The sequence below is a fragment of the Xenopus laevis genome, chromosome 7L (assembly GCF_017654675.1).
Source record: "Xenopus laevis strain J_2021 chromosome 7L, Xenopus_laevis_v10.1, whole genome shotgun sequence".
Lineage (NCBI taxonomy): Eukaryota > Metazoa > Chordata > Amphibia > Anura > Pipidae > Xenopus > Xenopus laevis.
In genome coordinates this window covers 124,014,708-124,028,087 of record NC_054383.1, presented here as the reverse complement: position 1 = coordinate 124,028,087, position 13,380 = coordinate 124,014,708, and the positions used below count along the sequence as shown (strand labels likewise).

Here is a 13,380-nt window from a genome sequence, read left to right as displayed (position 1 = left end):
AACCAATGTGGTTGTGGTTGAGCAGCATGCCGAAAATCCTGCAACCCTAGGCCGGGGCCTAGGTGGCCTTTCCACAAATCCGGGCCTGCTCTCTGTGCATGCCTTTTGTGAAATATAACAAAGGATAATCATCAGCAGGTCCAGTATTTCAGTTCGGTATTTTGGTCCGGTGCCCTTTCTCCACACGTGCATTACAAAAGTGACAATGCCTATATGGTAAATACGCCCCTGGACATTGGTTAATATGTAGTAGATCTTGCAGCTAATATGAAAAAGATACTACAAAAAAAATTGTCCACTGAGTGGCGACAAAATCTGCCTGTGTATGGCCACTATTGTGCTCAGGGTCAGACTGGCCTGTCCGGGGCCTACTGGGACTGCGACTGAAGGGCCCTCTTCCAGGCACCCAGCATTGAACCTAACCCCTCACCAACCTCAAGTGCCACTTACCTCCGCCAAAATTTGCTGCTACTGGATTTGGGTGGGAGAGAGGCTACGTACTGGGCAGTGGAGCTGGCTGGGTCACCATGGGCCCTTCATTGGGGCCCATGAAAGCTAGGACCCACTGGGTTTTTTCCCAGCGACCCAGTCTGACACTGGTAGTGCTGCATGTTTATTGCCAATATCAAAAGGTCCAGACATACAGAGAGTTAGACTAGTGTGTGTGTATGGTAAGTATGGTAAGTTACCATGGACTTCCATGACAATATGGTGGGGCAAGGATATAAGGTAAGTGCTTTCACACAGGTCATAGATTTCTGTGTTGACTTCTTATATTCTCACATTTTAAAGGGATTGTTCACTTTCCAACAGTTTTTTTTTTCAGTTCAGTTGTTTTCAGGTAGTTTGCCAATTCATTTTTCCAATTACTTTCTCTTATTTATTTGTGACAGTTTTTCTAATATTGAAGTTTAAACTTTCATTTTTCATCTCTTTATGTTTTTCTAAAGCAGCTCTGGGAAGGGGGTTGCTGACTCTGTAACTGTTCTAAATTGATACATTCGTAGTTGATCCATTTTTTTTTCTATCTTTGTCCCTGCTGAGCAGAATCCCTGAGTTTCATTAAAGGCAGCTGTTAATTTGAATTGAATTGATACAATAGTTGCTAATGTTCTACAGATGCTGCTGAGAAATGTATCAACTAATGGAGCAAATTGTAACAGCTCAGAATCTGCATCCGAATTACTGAGCTGCCAAACTGAAACACCACAGACAGGGACATAAAATATTGAACTTTTTAAAAAATAAAAAATGGAAAGTAATTGAAAATGTCTGAAAACAACTGAACTGGAAAAAGTGTTTGACATCACTAAGCACCATTTATAACTGATGACATCACTAAGCACCATTTATAACTGATGACATCACTAAGCACCATTTATAACTGATGACATCACTAAGCACTGTGTATTTTAATATACATTTTTTTGGGTATTGATGGCTCTTGTGTATAATTAACCTAAATACAGAATATAACACACAACACAGCCATCAATATCCTATGCTTTTAAACAATGCTAATTGGGGCTCAGTGCATATAACAGATAGAAGAGTATTTTGTGGAATGTTTGTCTGTTCTGGCACTGCTGTACCCTGTGTAAAGGGGTACTTCACAGTGCATCATGGGAAATGTAGTCTTTCTTGACATAAGCTTGAAAAAACGAACTATAGTACACTGGTGTCAACGTGAGCCATTTGAAAGTTTAAGCTACAAATTTGCACCTGGGCAGTAACCCATAGAAACCAATCAGTGATAGGCTTTTTTCAGCCAGCTGCAGGTTGAACTCTAAAAGCAATCATCTGATTGGTTGCCCAAGTGCAAATGTGCCCAGTCTTTATAAATCACCCCACTGGGGGTCATTTATCAACACTGGGCAAATTTGCACTTGGGCAGTAACCAATAGCAGCCAATCAAATAGCTGCATTCATTGTTATACTTGCAGCTGGCTTTAAAAAGCTAATCACTGACTGGTTTCCATAGGTAACTGCCCTTGGGCAAATTTGCCCAGTGTTGATAAATGAGCCCCACTGTCTTCCTGCGGGCAAAAACTTTACAGTGCAGCATGGGACATGTAGTCTTTTTACATGCCAGCACTACAAAATGTTGGTAGGAGGGTATAAAGAGCCAACTGGGACATTTAAGCGGCTTTTTTATTTTACTATTTATATAGTAATTTGTGGTATAAATTATAATGCCCCCAAACTCATATGCAGAATGCCTATAGCTTGTATATGCTTACAAAGTACAACATTTATAACTATATATCTTTTATATATATATATATATATATATATATATATATATATATATATATATATATATATATATATATATATATATATATATATGTATATAAAGATGGGATGGATAAATAGACAACAAATAGTGATTGGGTATATGTGCTGTAACCATAGCTGCAGTTACATATATGTATATATGTATAATTACTATAGGACGGGAACATTTACAGAAATGTGCTGATCTGAGCTTTGTGCCTTAGAAAAGAGTCTTGGAGAAAACTGCTGCCCACTTGTAACTGGAGCCCAGCGTATGCTGTCAGCCCTGCATTCCACCCAGTCGCTGTTCTATAAATACCCCATGATCCCTTGCTCTCGCTCTGTAATGACCAGGGAGCGGTCACAGGGGCAGCCTGCTGGGGGTTTTAGGTTTCCGCCTTAGCAGGGTTTCAAGTGCACAGTGCTGAAAATCTGCAGAGCTCCAACAGTTTTTTAAATCTCTCTCTCCCCATAGAAGCCATAATTAGCACCAGGGTGCTGTTTAACCATGGAAGTAATATATATATATATATATATATATATATATATATATATATATATATATATATATATATATGTATCCTTCCCTTTCTGTTTAGATTTTAAGCTCTTTTGCACAGGGCCTTCCTCACTTTTCTGTACTGTTTGTTATGTATGTAACTCTGTATGTTATAATTATGTGATTTCTTTGTATAAGCACATTCATTTTACAGGGCTGCGCAATATGTTGGTGCTCTAAAAATACATGTTAATAATAATAATAATAATAATAATAATACATTGATTATTTAACTACTTTACCAGGTAAAGGTATCACACACACCTATAGGGGGCACTGTGCTGCCCTGCGCTTATGGCATACTGAGTGCTGATCGACGCTTAGGAAGATCTACACCAAAGCGACAATGTTAGGGTTATTCCCTGCTGATATTTAGGTATAAACTGAGCATTTAGTGGCATATACAGGTTCCATATTGGAAAATACATTCTCACTGTAACACAACGAATGCAGTATCAGATGCAGCGATTCAGTAAGAAAAGTACCACTAGACCAGTGACTTATGTCCCAATATTTCAAAAATGTAAAGAGGGACAAAAAGCAATGCCATGAAACGTTTATGGCCACACCTCCTAAATATCATGTCCATTCAAGTTTGAACACATTTCTGAGAGTTTTAGGGTCATGTTTTATGTGTTATAACAGTGTTGCTAATGAAGGTAAATTGCCCTTTTAGCCAAGCCTCAGTTCTCTCTAGAGACCGGGTTAGGCCACACTGGGCGTTTTGGGGTGATTTGGTCGCCTGGCGACTAATCGCCTCGTCTTTGCGGCGACCAAATCTCTCCAAAACGCCCAGTGTGGCCTCACCCTAAAGAGATACCGACACCAGAAATTAAACTCTTTTTTACATCTATCATAATATTGGCTTTGAAAGCAACTTATAACTTTGCCACAAAGTATTTGCTCAATGCTTTTACATTACCTGTCTGATGCCCCATGTTCCTGTATGAGTGCGCTGCCATATTTGTGAAGCAGGAGTCCATTAGCATTAGAAACTCTGACGGCTGAGATGGGACAGTCAGGTTGGCAAAACAGTCAGGTTTAGAAACTTAAACTAACAATTACAAAAACAAACCTCTCAGCAAAAAACGAACAACAGGACCTACAGGTGACTTTTAGGGGCAGATTTACTAAGGGTCAAAGTGAATTCGAGGGAATTTTCTAAGTAAAAAAATACTACGACTTCGAATTTACTTCGACTTCGATTTGAAGTAAAAATCATTCGAATATTCAACCATTCGATAATTGAAGTACTGTCTCTTTAAAAAAAACTTTGACTTCAATACTTCGCCAAATTAAACATGCCGAAGTGCTATGTTAGCCTATGAGGACCTTCTACAGCATTTAAGTCTTTACACATCGAATAAAAATCATTAGATCGATGGCTAAAATCGTTCGAACGATTTTTATTCGACCAGATTTGTTGAAAAATTTCTACGTTTTTTGTACTTCGAAATTCGACCCTTGATAAATCTGCCCCTTAATGTACATTCATATTTTAAAAAGTTTTTTTTTTTAGTGTCAGTATCACTTTAAATAGTTATAATTGTATCTTTGCTTACCTTAAATTGTTACAAATATATCAAAGTGCAGGCTTTCGATTGTTCTGGGCTCTCTGCCAAGACCCTCTTAAGTAATTAAATATTAGGAACTTTGTATCTTTATCTGGCTGTTCAGTACAATTTTCAGACATTTCAGTAACAATCTGGGACTGTGGGTGGAGCTGTCAAAATCTGGACTGTTCCGTGAAAAAACGGGACAGTTGGGAGGTGATTTATAGACTGAGGTACATACATTATATTAGCTGTCTAATTGGTCCTCCAGACCAGGTTAGAAGCTTATTGGCCTGTGTAATTAAAGGGGTTTTTCAACTGAGTCAACTTTTAGTATCTGATATTCCGAGACAATTTGCAGTTGGTTTTTATTTTTTATTATTTGTGTTGTTCGTGTTATTTACATTTTTATTCAGCAGCTCTCCAGTTTGCAATTTTAGCAATTTGGTTGCTGGGGTCTACATTACCCTAGAAACCATGCATTGATTTGAATGAAAGACTGGAATCTGAATAGGAGAGGGCCTAAATATAAAGAAATAATGGTGCATTGTGAGTAGAAAGCAATATTGCAATTTCCACTAGCTTTGTACAATGTAAACAAGCCATATAGTGTATTGCTGAATGTGTTTAGCTCATACATCAAGAGGGTGTCCAGCTTGTTACCATCCAGCTTCTGTAGAACTATAGTCCCGGGGCCGGAGATATGCACTGTCTGTTGTCTCTGTAGATACATTCTCTGCCATGTTTGAAAAATTTCATAAAGGGCTTATGGGATCCATTATCTGGAAACCCGATATCCAGAAAGCTCTGAATAATGGGAAGGCCATCTCCCATAGACTCGATTTTAATCAATCAAATAATTCAAAATCTAAAAAATTATTTTGTTTTTCTCTGTAGTAATAAAACAGTCAAAAACCAAGCGTATATATGTTCCCAGAGGGATATATATAAGAGAAGAGATCAGCGCCTGTGGCAACAGAAATTAAAAACAAGCATAGCGTAATACGTTCCAAATAGGTAATATCACCCTGTGCATGCACTTAGTATTAAGTCCGTGTTTTCTCCCCTTTTTCCCTTAGATAGCTGTTAGTGGGGGGGGGGGGGTGATAGGGTAACAATAGAGGTGATAGGAAGATGATGGCTTCCCTGCGAAGAGTTAAATATACTCCAGGAGTGCTTCCACCTTCTATAAAAATGCCTACTTACAAACCACAGCAGTGGTGTTATGCATGTAACAGAAAGCTCTTTTCTGGTCCCTCCTTTGGGTCACGATATTCCTTCCAGGTTCCAATGCCAGAGATAAAAACCAGTGATAGTGTAATACCGTTTTATTAAAAACAACTTAAAATCAATTAAAAAATTACACTCACATTTACCCTGACAGGGTTTTGCGCATTCAGTCCAATAAAAAGTCCATATGGGGTTGCGAGTAGTAGTTCTGCTTACTCACTGCCAGACTCCCTCGTGGTGCCTTGCTTCTGGGCTCTGGTGTCCCCCAAATTGTGCCTAACGCGTTTCGCTGTACGTGGTCAGCTTCCTCAGAGGCGTAGTTTCCATTAATGTTTGCTCTGCTGCTTTTTAAAACTCATTCTGGCGCGCTCGCCTGGTTTCCGCCGTCACTTCCGGTTTATGCGTTCCAATTGATGCGTTCCAGCGCATTCACTTCCTGTTTGGCGCATGAAATCCCCGGTTTTCCTTCTTTCAGTGTATTACAGTAGGGACAGCCTCTCTCCCCTTAATACTACATACAATTTAAACTTCAATGGCCTCACATCCTATCCACTTGTTTGTAGCCTATTCAATACAACAAATATACATGTGCAGGGGTACATGCTTTTTTAACAACATATACATACAATGAGTTACGGGGGATCATGGGAAATGTAGTTTTCCCTTATTTTTTGTAAAGACAATGTTTTAAATTAACAAATTCTTTTCTTATATTCCATATATATAGTTACCTTGTGCTATTCCTTTATCTTTCTATTTCCTATCTGTGTGGAAAAAACTTTACAGCTATTGCCTTGTGATGTGTCCATAAATAAAGCTGAATTGTGTTTTGTGTTTATAAAAAGGCTCTTAGGTTTATATCTATATTTAACCCCTGTGGTATAAAAGTGTGCATTTTATAAATCCATCTGCTTTCTTCTTGTAATGTTTTCTTTGTTAAATCCCCTCCTCTCCATTCTTTCTGTACTATACTTATACCCCAAAATTTTAAATCTTTGGCTTTCTGATTGTGATAATCTTTAAAGTGTTTTGACACACTGTGATTCGTGATTCCCTTCTCTATATTTCTTACGTGTTCATTAATTCTTTCCCTTAATTTCCTATTGGTTTTCCCAATGTATTGGAGGCCACAAGGACATTCTAGGCAGTATATCACATTTTGTGTTGTGCATTTAATGCACTGTTCAATATTATATTGCTTTTTTGTAACATTTGATGTAAATTGCGTCCCTTTCCTTCCGTACCTACAGGCTTTGCAAAGTGCACAGGGAAAAAAACCTTTCCATTCATCTTTTTGCTTTTTGGTTTGTGTTCTCTCTGTGGGGATGAAGTTACGCACTATCATTTGGCCTAGGTTGTTTGCTCTTTTGTATATGACTTTGGGTTTTTGAGGAATTTTTCCTTTTAGGAGTTCATCTCCTTCTAGGATATTCCAGTGTCGATTCAAAATCTTTTTTATTTCTTGGGCCCCTGGGGTATATGAAGTAATAAATGATAGGCCCAGTTGTTCATTGGTTGTTTCCTTTTTTATCTTTTCTTTTATTAAGTCTGCTCTATCTATTTCTTTTACTCGTTTCCTTGCATTTTGAATGATTTCATTTTTATACCCTCTTTGTTTGAACCGCTCTGACACATGGTTCAGTTGGGTTTCTAACTCTATAGGGCTAGAACAATTTTTCTTTAAGCGGCAAAATTGTCCATATGGGATGTTTTTTAGCCATATAGGGTTATGATTGCTAGTACTTAATACATAATTGCAGACATCCACCTTCTTAAAATAGGTTTTAAAATCTAAGAAGTCATTATTTTTGTTCTTTCTTATTTCTAGGTCTAAGAAATTTATTGTTTCCTGGCTGTAAGTGGAGGTGAATTCCAGATTCTGATCATTTTTATTTAAATCATTGACAAATTTTAGCATTTCTGCTTCGGTTCCCTGCCACAAAAAGACTATGTCATCTATGAAGCGTCGCCATAGGACGAGATCGCCCCCAAGCTTAGGTGTTATATTATGTTGCTCCCAGTATCCCAGGAACAAATTTGCATAGCTGGGGGCGAATCTCGTTCCCATGGCGGTGCCCCACACCTGCAAATAATACTTATCCTCGAACCAAAAATAGTTATGGTTTAATATATATGTAATAGCCTCTATTATGAATTCCTTTTGATTTGTTGGCATGGATTGGTCTTTTTCCAAATAGTGTGATACTGCTCTTATTCCCAATTCATGTTGAATTGAAGTGTACAATGATTTGACATCCAAGGTGCACAAAAAGGTTTCTTGCTTTAATTTTACTTTTTGTAAGTCTCTGATTACTTGAGTTGAATCTTTTAAATAGCTGGGCAGACTAACTACATAGTTTTGTAGTATTTTATCTACATATTCTGACATAATGCATGAAATTGAATTGATACCAGACACAATCGGTCTGCCTGGCGGATTTTTTATATCTTTGTGTATTTTCGGCAGACAGTAGAGAACCGGGATCTTGGGGTTTTTCATATATAGATATTCCTTCTCCTTCTGATCCAGGATCTCTTCTTGTGCTGCCTTATCAATTAATGTTTTTATTTTTTTGTTGAAAGTATCTGTGGGGTCCCCCGGTAGTGGTCGGTATGTGTTATTATCTGTGATTAGATTTAGACACATTGTTTTATAATTTCCTGTGTCCATCACTACCAAACCGCCCCCCTTGTCCGCCGGCTTGATAGTGATGTTACTGTTATCCTGTAGTCCCTTTAGGGCTTTTTTTTCTTTTTTTGTAATGTTATGTTTCATTGGTTTTTTTGCCCACTTTTTTTGCAGCCTATTTAGATCTTTTTTTACCAACTCTTCATACATTTGGATATAGGGGCCCTTTTCATCCTTTGGGATGTATTCTGACTTCCTTTTTAAACCTGTATGGTAGTATCGGGGTTCTTCTTGTATGTTTTGTGTAAGGGGGTTTCTATTTATAATCTCACTGTTTTTGAAGGCTCTCTTCAATCTCAGTTTTCTAATATGTTTTTCTGCATCCACGAATAGGTCAAACCCATTAAGCCGATTCGTGGGTGCAAACGTTAGTCCCTTACTCAATACATTCTGTTCAGAGTCTGATAATTTTGTACTACTTAAATTAAATATTCCTAATGGTTTTCCTTCCTTGCTTCCTTTCTTGAATTTTTTTGATTTGGTGCCCCCCTTCTTTCCTCTCCTCCTTGTCTCGGCCTCCATATTTCCCTTTCTTGATAAATTTGTGTTCCCCACTCCTCTAGATCCTCCCCCCTCCTGAATCTCTGTGTTTCCCATGAATTTCCCCGGTGTCTGTCCTTTCCCATCCCCCATATTTCTTGTGGTTGTCTGTGATTCTGTTCCTTCCTTAGTGTCTGGTTTTTCCTCTCCCAAGGTGCTTGTGCATTCGGGTGTGTTTTTCTTTTTGTAACTAATTCCCACTTCCCTTGATTTTGTGACGTCCCTTTCTTTTCTTTGTTTTCTTTCCCCATTGTGCCATTTTCGTTGTGATATAATTTGTTCTTGGTGTCTCTCTCTCTGGTGTATCCTAAAAAATGTTTCTCCCTAGGTGTTTGATTCACCCTTCTTGTGTCTCTTTCTACATCAATGCCTCCTTTTTGTGACCATACCCTTATTTGTCCACTATTATAGTCCTGCTTATCCCTTTTAAACTTGTGTTGTTTAATTCCTATTATCTTTTTCTCTTCTTCACATAATTTCTTCACTATCCCTTGTTCTAACATTTCATATTCACGTGTATTTTCATATGCATTCATTTTCTTTTGTAATTCACCAATCTCTTTATCATATTTAGTCAGTTCCAAGTTCCTTTGTTTAACAATAAGTTTGATTAAATTATTGGTGCAGTTCTCCAAAATCTCCTCCCACTCTCTTTGGAACTCTATGTTGTCTGTTCCAAAGGTGGCGTTCTTTTTAATACGTAAACCCCTTGGGGTGATTTTGTGTTCCAAATATTTTTGTAAGGTGGTTTTATCCCACCAAGACCGATTGTGTCTGGTATCAATTCAATTTCATGCAATATGTCAGAATATGTAGATAAAATACTACAAAACTATGTAGTTAGTCTGCCCAGCTATTTAAAAGATTCAACTCAAGTAATCAGAGACTTACAAAAAGTAAAATTAAAGCAAGAAACCTTTTTGTGCACCTTGGATGTCAAATCATTGTACACTTCAATTCAACATGAATTGGGAATAAGAGCAGTATCACACTATTTGGAAAAAGACCAATCCATGCCAACAAATCAAAAGGAATTCATAATAGAGGCTATTACATATATATTAAACCATAACTATTTTTGGTTCGAGGATAAGTATTATTTGCAGGTGTGGGGCACCGCCATGGGAACGAGATTCGCCCCCAGCTATGCAAATTTGTTCCTGGGATACTGGGAGCAACATAATATAACACCTAAGCTTGGGGGCGATCTCGTCCTATGGCGACGCTTCATAGATGACATAGTCTTTTTGTGGCAGGGAACCGAAGCAGAAATGCTAAAATTTGTCAATGATTTAAATAAAAATGATCAGAATCTGGAATTCACCTCCACTTACAGCCAGGAAACAATAAATTTCTTAGACCTAGAAATAAGAAAGAACAAAAATAATGACTTCTTAGATTTTAAAACCTATTTTAAGAAGGTGGATGTCTGCAATTATGTATTAAGTACTAGCAATCATAACCCTATATGGCTAAAAAACATCCCATATGGACAATTTTGCCGCTTAAAGAAAAATTGTTCTAGCCCTATAGAGTTAGAAACCCAACTGAACCATGTGTCAGAGCGGTTCAAACAAAGAGGGTATAAAAATGAAATCATTCAAAATGCAAGGAAACGAGTAAAAGAAATAGATAGAGCAGACTTAATAAAAGAAAAGATAAAAAAGGAAACAACCAATGAACAACTGGGCCTATCATTTATTACTTCATATACCCCAGGGGCCCAAGAAATAAAAAAGATTTTGAATCGACACTGGAATATCCTAGAAGGAGATGAACTCCTAAAAGGAAAAATTCCTCAAAAACCCAAAGTCATATACAAAAGAGCAAACAACCTAGGCCAAATGATAGTGCGTAACTTCATCCCCACAGAGAGAACACAAACCAAAAAGCAAAAAGATGAATGGAAAGGTTTTTTTCCCTGTGCACTTTGCAAAGCCTGTAGGTACGGAAGGAAAGGGACGCAATTTACATCAAATGTTACAAAAAAGCAATATAATATTGAACAGTGCATTAAATGCACAACACAAAATGTGATATACTGCCTAGAATGTCCTTGTGGCCTCCAATACATTGGGAAAACCAATAGGAAATTAAGGGAAAGAATTAATGAACACGTAAGAAATATAGAGAAGGGAATCACGAATCACAGTGTGTCAAAACACTTTAAAGATTATCACAATCAGAAAGCCAAAGATTTAAAATTTTGGGGTATAAGTATAGTACAGAAAGAATGGAGAGGAGGGGATTTAACAAAGAAAACATTACAAGAAGAAAGCAGATGGATTTATAAAATGCACACTTTTATACCACAGGGGTTAAATATAGATATAAACCTAAGAGCCTTTTTATAAACACAAAACACAATTCAGCTTTATTTATGGACACATCACAAGGCAATAGCTGTAAAGTTTTTTCCACACAGATAGGAAATAGAAAGATAAAGGAATAGCACAAGGTAACTATATATATGGAATATAAGAAAAGAATTTGTTAATTTAAAACATTGTCTTTACAAAAAATAAGGGAAAACTACATTTCCCATGATCCCCCGTAACTCATTGTATGTATATGTTGTTAAAAAAGCATGTACCCCTGCACATGTATATTTGTTGTATTGAATAGGCTACAAACAAGTGGATAGGATGTGAGGCCATTGAAGTTTAAATTGTATGTAGTATTAAGGGGAGAGAGGCTGTCCCTACTGTAATACACTGAAAGAAGGAAAACCGGGGATTTCATGCGCCAAACAGGAAGTGCATGCGCTGGAACGCATCAATTGGAACGCATAAACCGGAAGTGACGGCGGAAACCAGGCGAGCGCGCCAGAATGAGTTTTAAAAAGCAGCAGAGCAAACATTAATGGAAACTACGCCTCTGAGGAAGCTGACCACGTACAGCGAAACGCGTTAGGCACAATTTGGGGAACACCAGAGCCCAGAAGCAAGGCACCACGAGGGAGTCTGGCAGTGAGTAAGCAGAACTACTACTCGCAACCCCATATGGACTTTTTATTGGACTGAATGCGCAAAACCCTGTCAGGGTAAATGTGAGTGTAATTTTTTAATTGATTTTAAGTTGTTTTTAATAAAACGGTATTACACTATCACTGGTTTTTATCTCTGGCATTGGAACCTGGAAGGAATATCGTGACCCAAAGGAGGGACCAGAAAAGAGCTTTCTGTTACATGCATAACACCACTGCTGTGGTTTGTAAGTAGGCATTTTTATAGAAGGTGGAAGCACTCCTGGAGTATATTTAACTCTTCGCAGGGAAGCCATCATCTTCCTATCACCTCTATTGTTACCCTATCACCCCCCCCCCCACTAACAGCTATCTAAGGGAAAAAGGGGAGAAAACACGGACTTAATACTAAGTGCATGCACAGGGTGATATTACCTATTTGGAACGTATTACGCTATGCTTGTTTTTAATTTCTGTTGCCACAGGCGCTGATCTCTTCTCTTATATATATCCCTCTGGGAACATATATACGCTTGGTTTTGGATTTACATACAGTTGAGAGACTGTGAAGGGGTCGGCAAGAAATTATCTAAAAGACTGACATTTTTTATTGGCTGCATTTGTAAGCTGTATATTGTTTTTATCAGTAATAAAACAGTACCTGTTTTATTGGGGGCAGCACCATCCTTTTGGGTTCATTTAATGTTTAAGTTAATTTTTAGTAGAGTTCAGTATTCCCCAGCCAGTAGCCCATGCGCAACATGTTGCTCACCAACCCCTTGGATGTTGCTCCCAGTGGCCTCAAAGCAGGTGCTTATTTTTGAAATTCCAGACTTAGAGGTAAATTTTGGTTGTATAAAAACCAGGTGTACTGCCAAACAGAGTCTCCTATAGGCTGCCAGTCCACACAGGGGCTACCAAATAACCAATCACAGCCCTTATTTGGCACCCAGGAAACATTTTCGTGCTTGTGTTGCTCCCCAACTCTTTTTACATTTGAATGTAAAAAAGGTTTGGGATCCCTGAGTTAAAGTATGGAGATCCAAATTACTTAACGATCCCTTATCTGGATAATAGATCTATGTATGGGGTCTATGTAGGGTAGGGGCGTATGGGTTTTTATTAAGGGTTTGTTTCTCCTTTAAGGTATGGAGATCCAAATTACAGAGAGAGATCCACAGGTCTGGAGCATTCTGGATAACAGATCCCATACCTGTAATAGTTCCGATATGGGGACAAACTTACTAACGGGCGTGACGTCATTTTGGAACTTCGCAGATTTACCAACGGTTGCTGGCGTAACTTTGCTAGCGAAGGAGATAAACTCTAGCGGTACTTCGCTTATGCCCTTACTCCTGGCAAATTTGCGCTCTGGCGAATGGACATAACTACGCAATTCACTAAGATGCAGATTTTAATGAACGTTACCTCTTGCGCCAGACTTGCCGAATCTATGCCTGGCGAAGTGTTACCATGTGAACAACCAATTAGCCTTTCAATGCCTGTAGACTGGGTAGGAAGGAAAGAGCATACCATGTATATTAAGACATAACAGTGCACTATTATT

General features: G+C 38.1%; 1 long non-coding RNA gene across 1 annotated transcript; it reads right to left on the bottom strand.

Moving 5' to 3' along the window:
* Positions 1 to 5,313: 5,313 nt before the first annotated feature.
* Positions 5,314 to 12,416, bottom strand: LOC121395639. Its single transcript, XR_005962607.1, has 3 exons — positions 12,378 to 12,416; positions 8,502 to 8,504; positions 5,314 to 5,872 (listed from the first exon to the last, which is right to left on the bottom strand). It is a non-coding gene; the product is annotated as an uncharacterized LOC121395639 (long non-coding RNA).
* Positions 12,417 to 13,380: the final 964 nt, after the last annotated feature.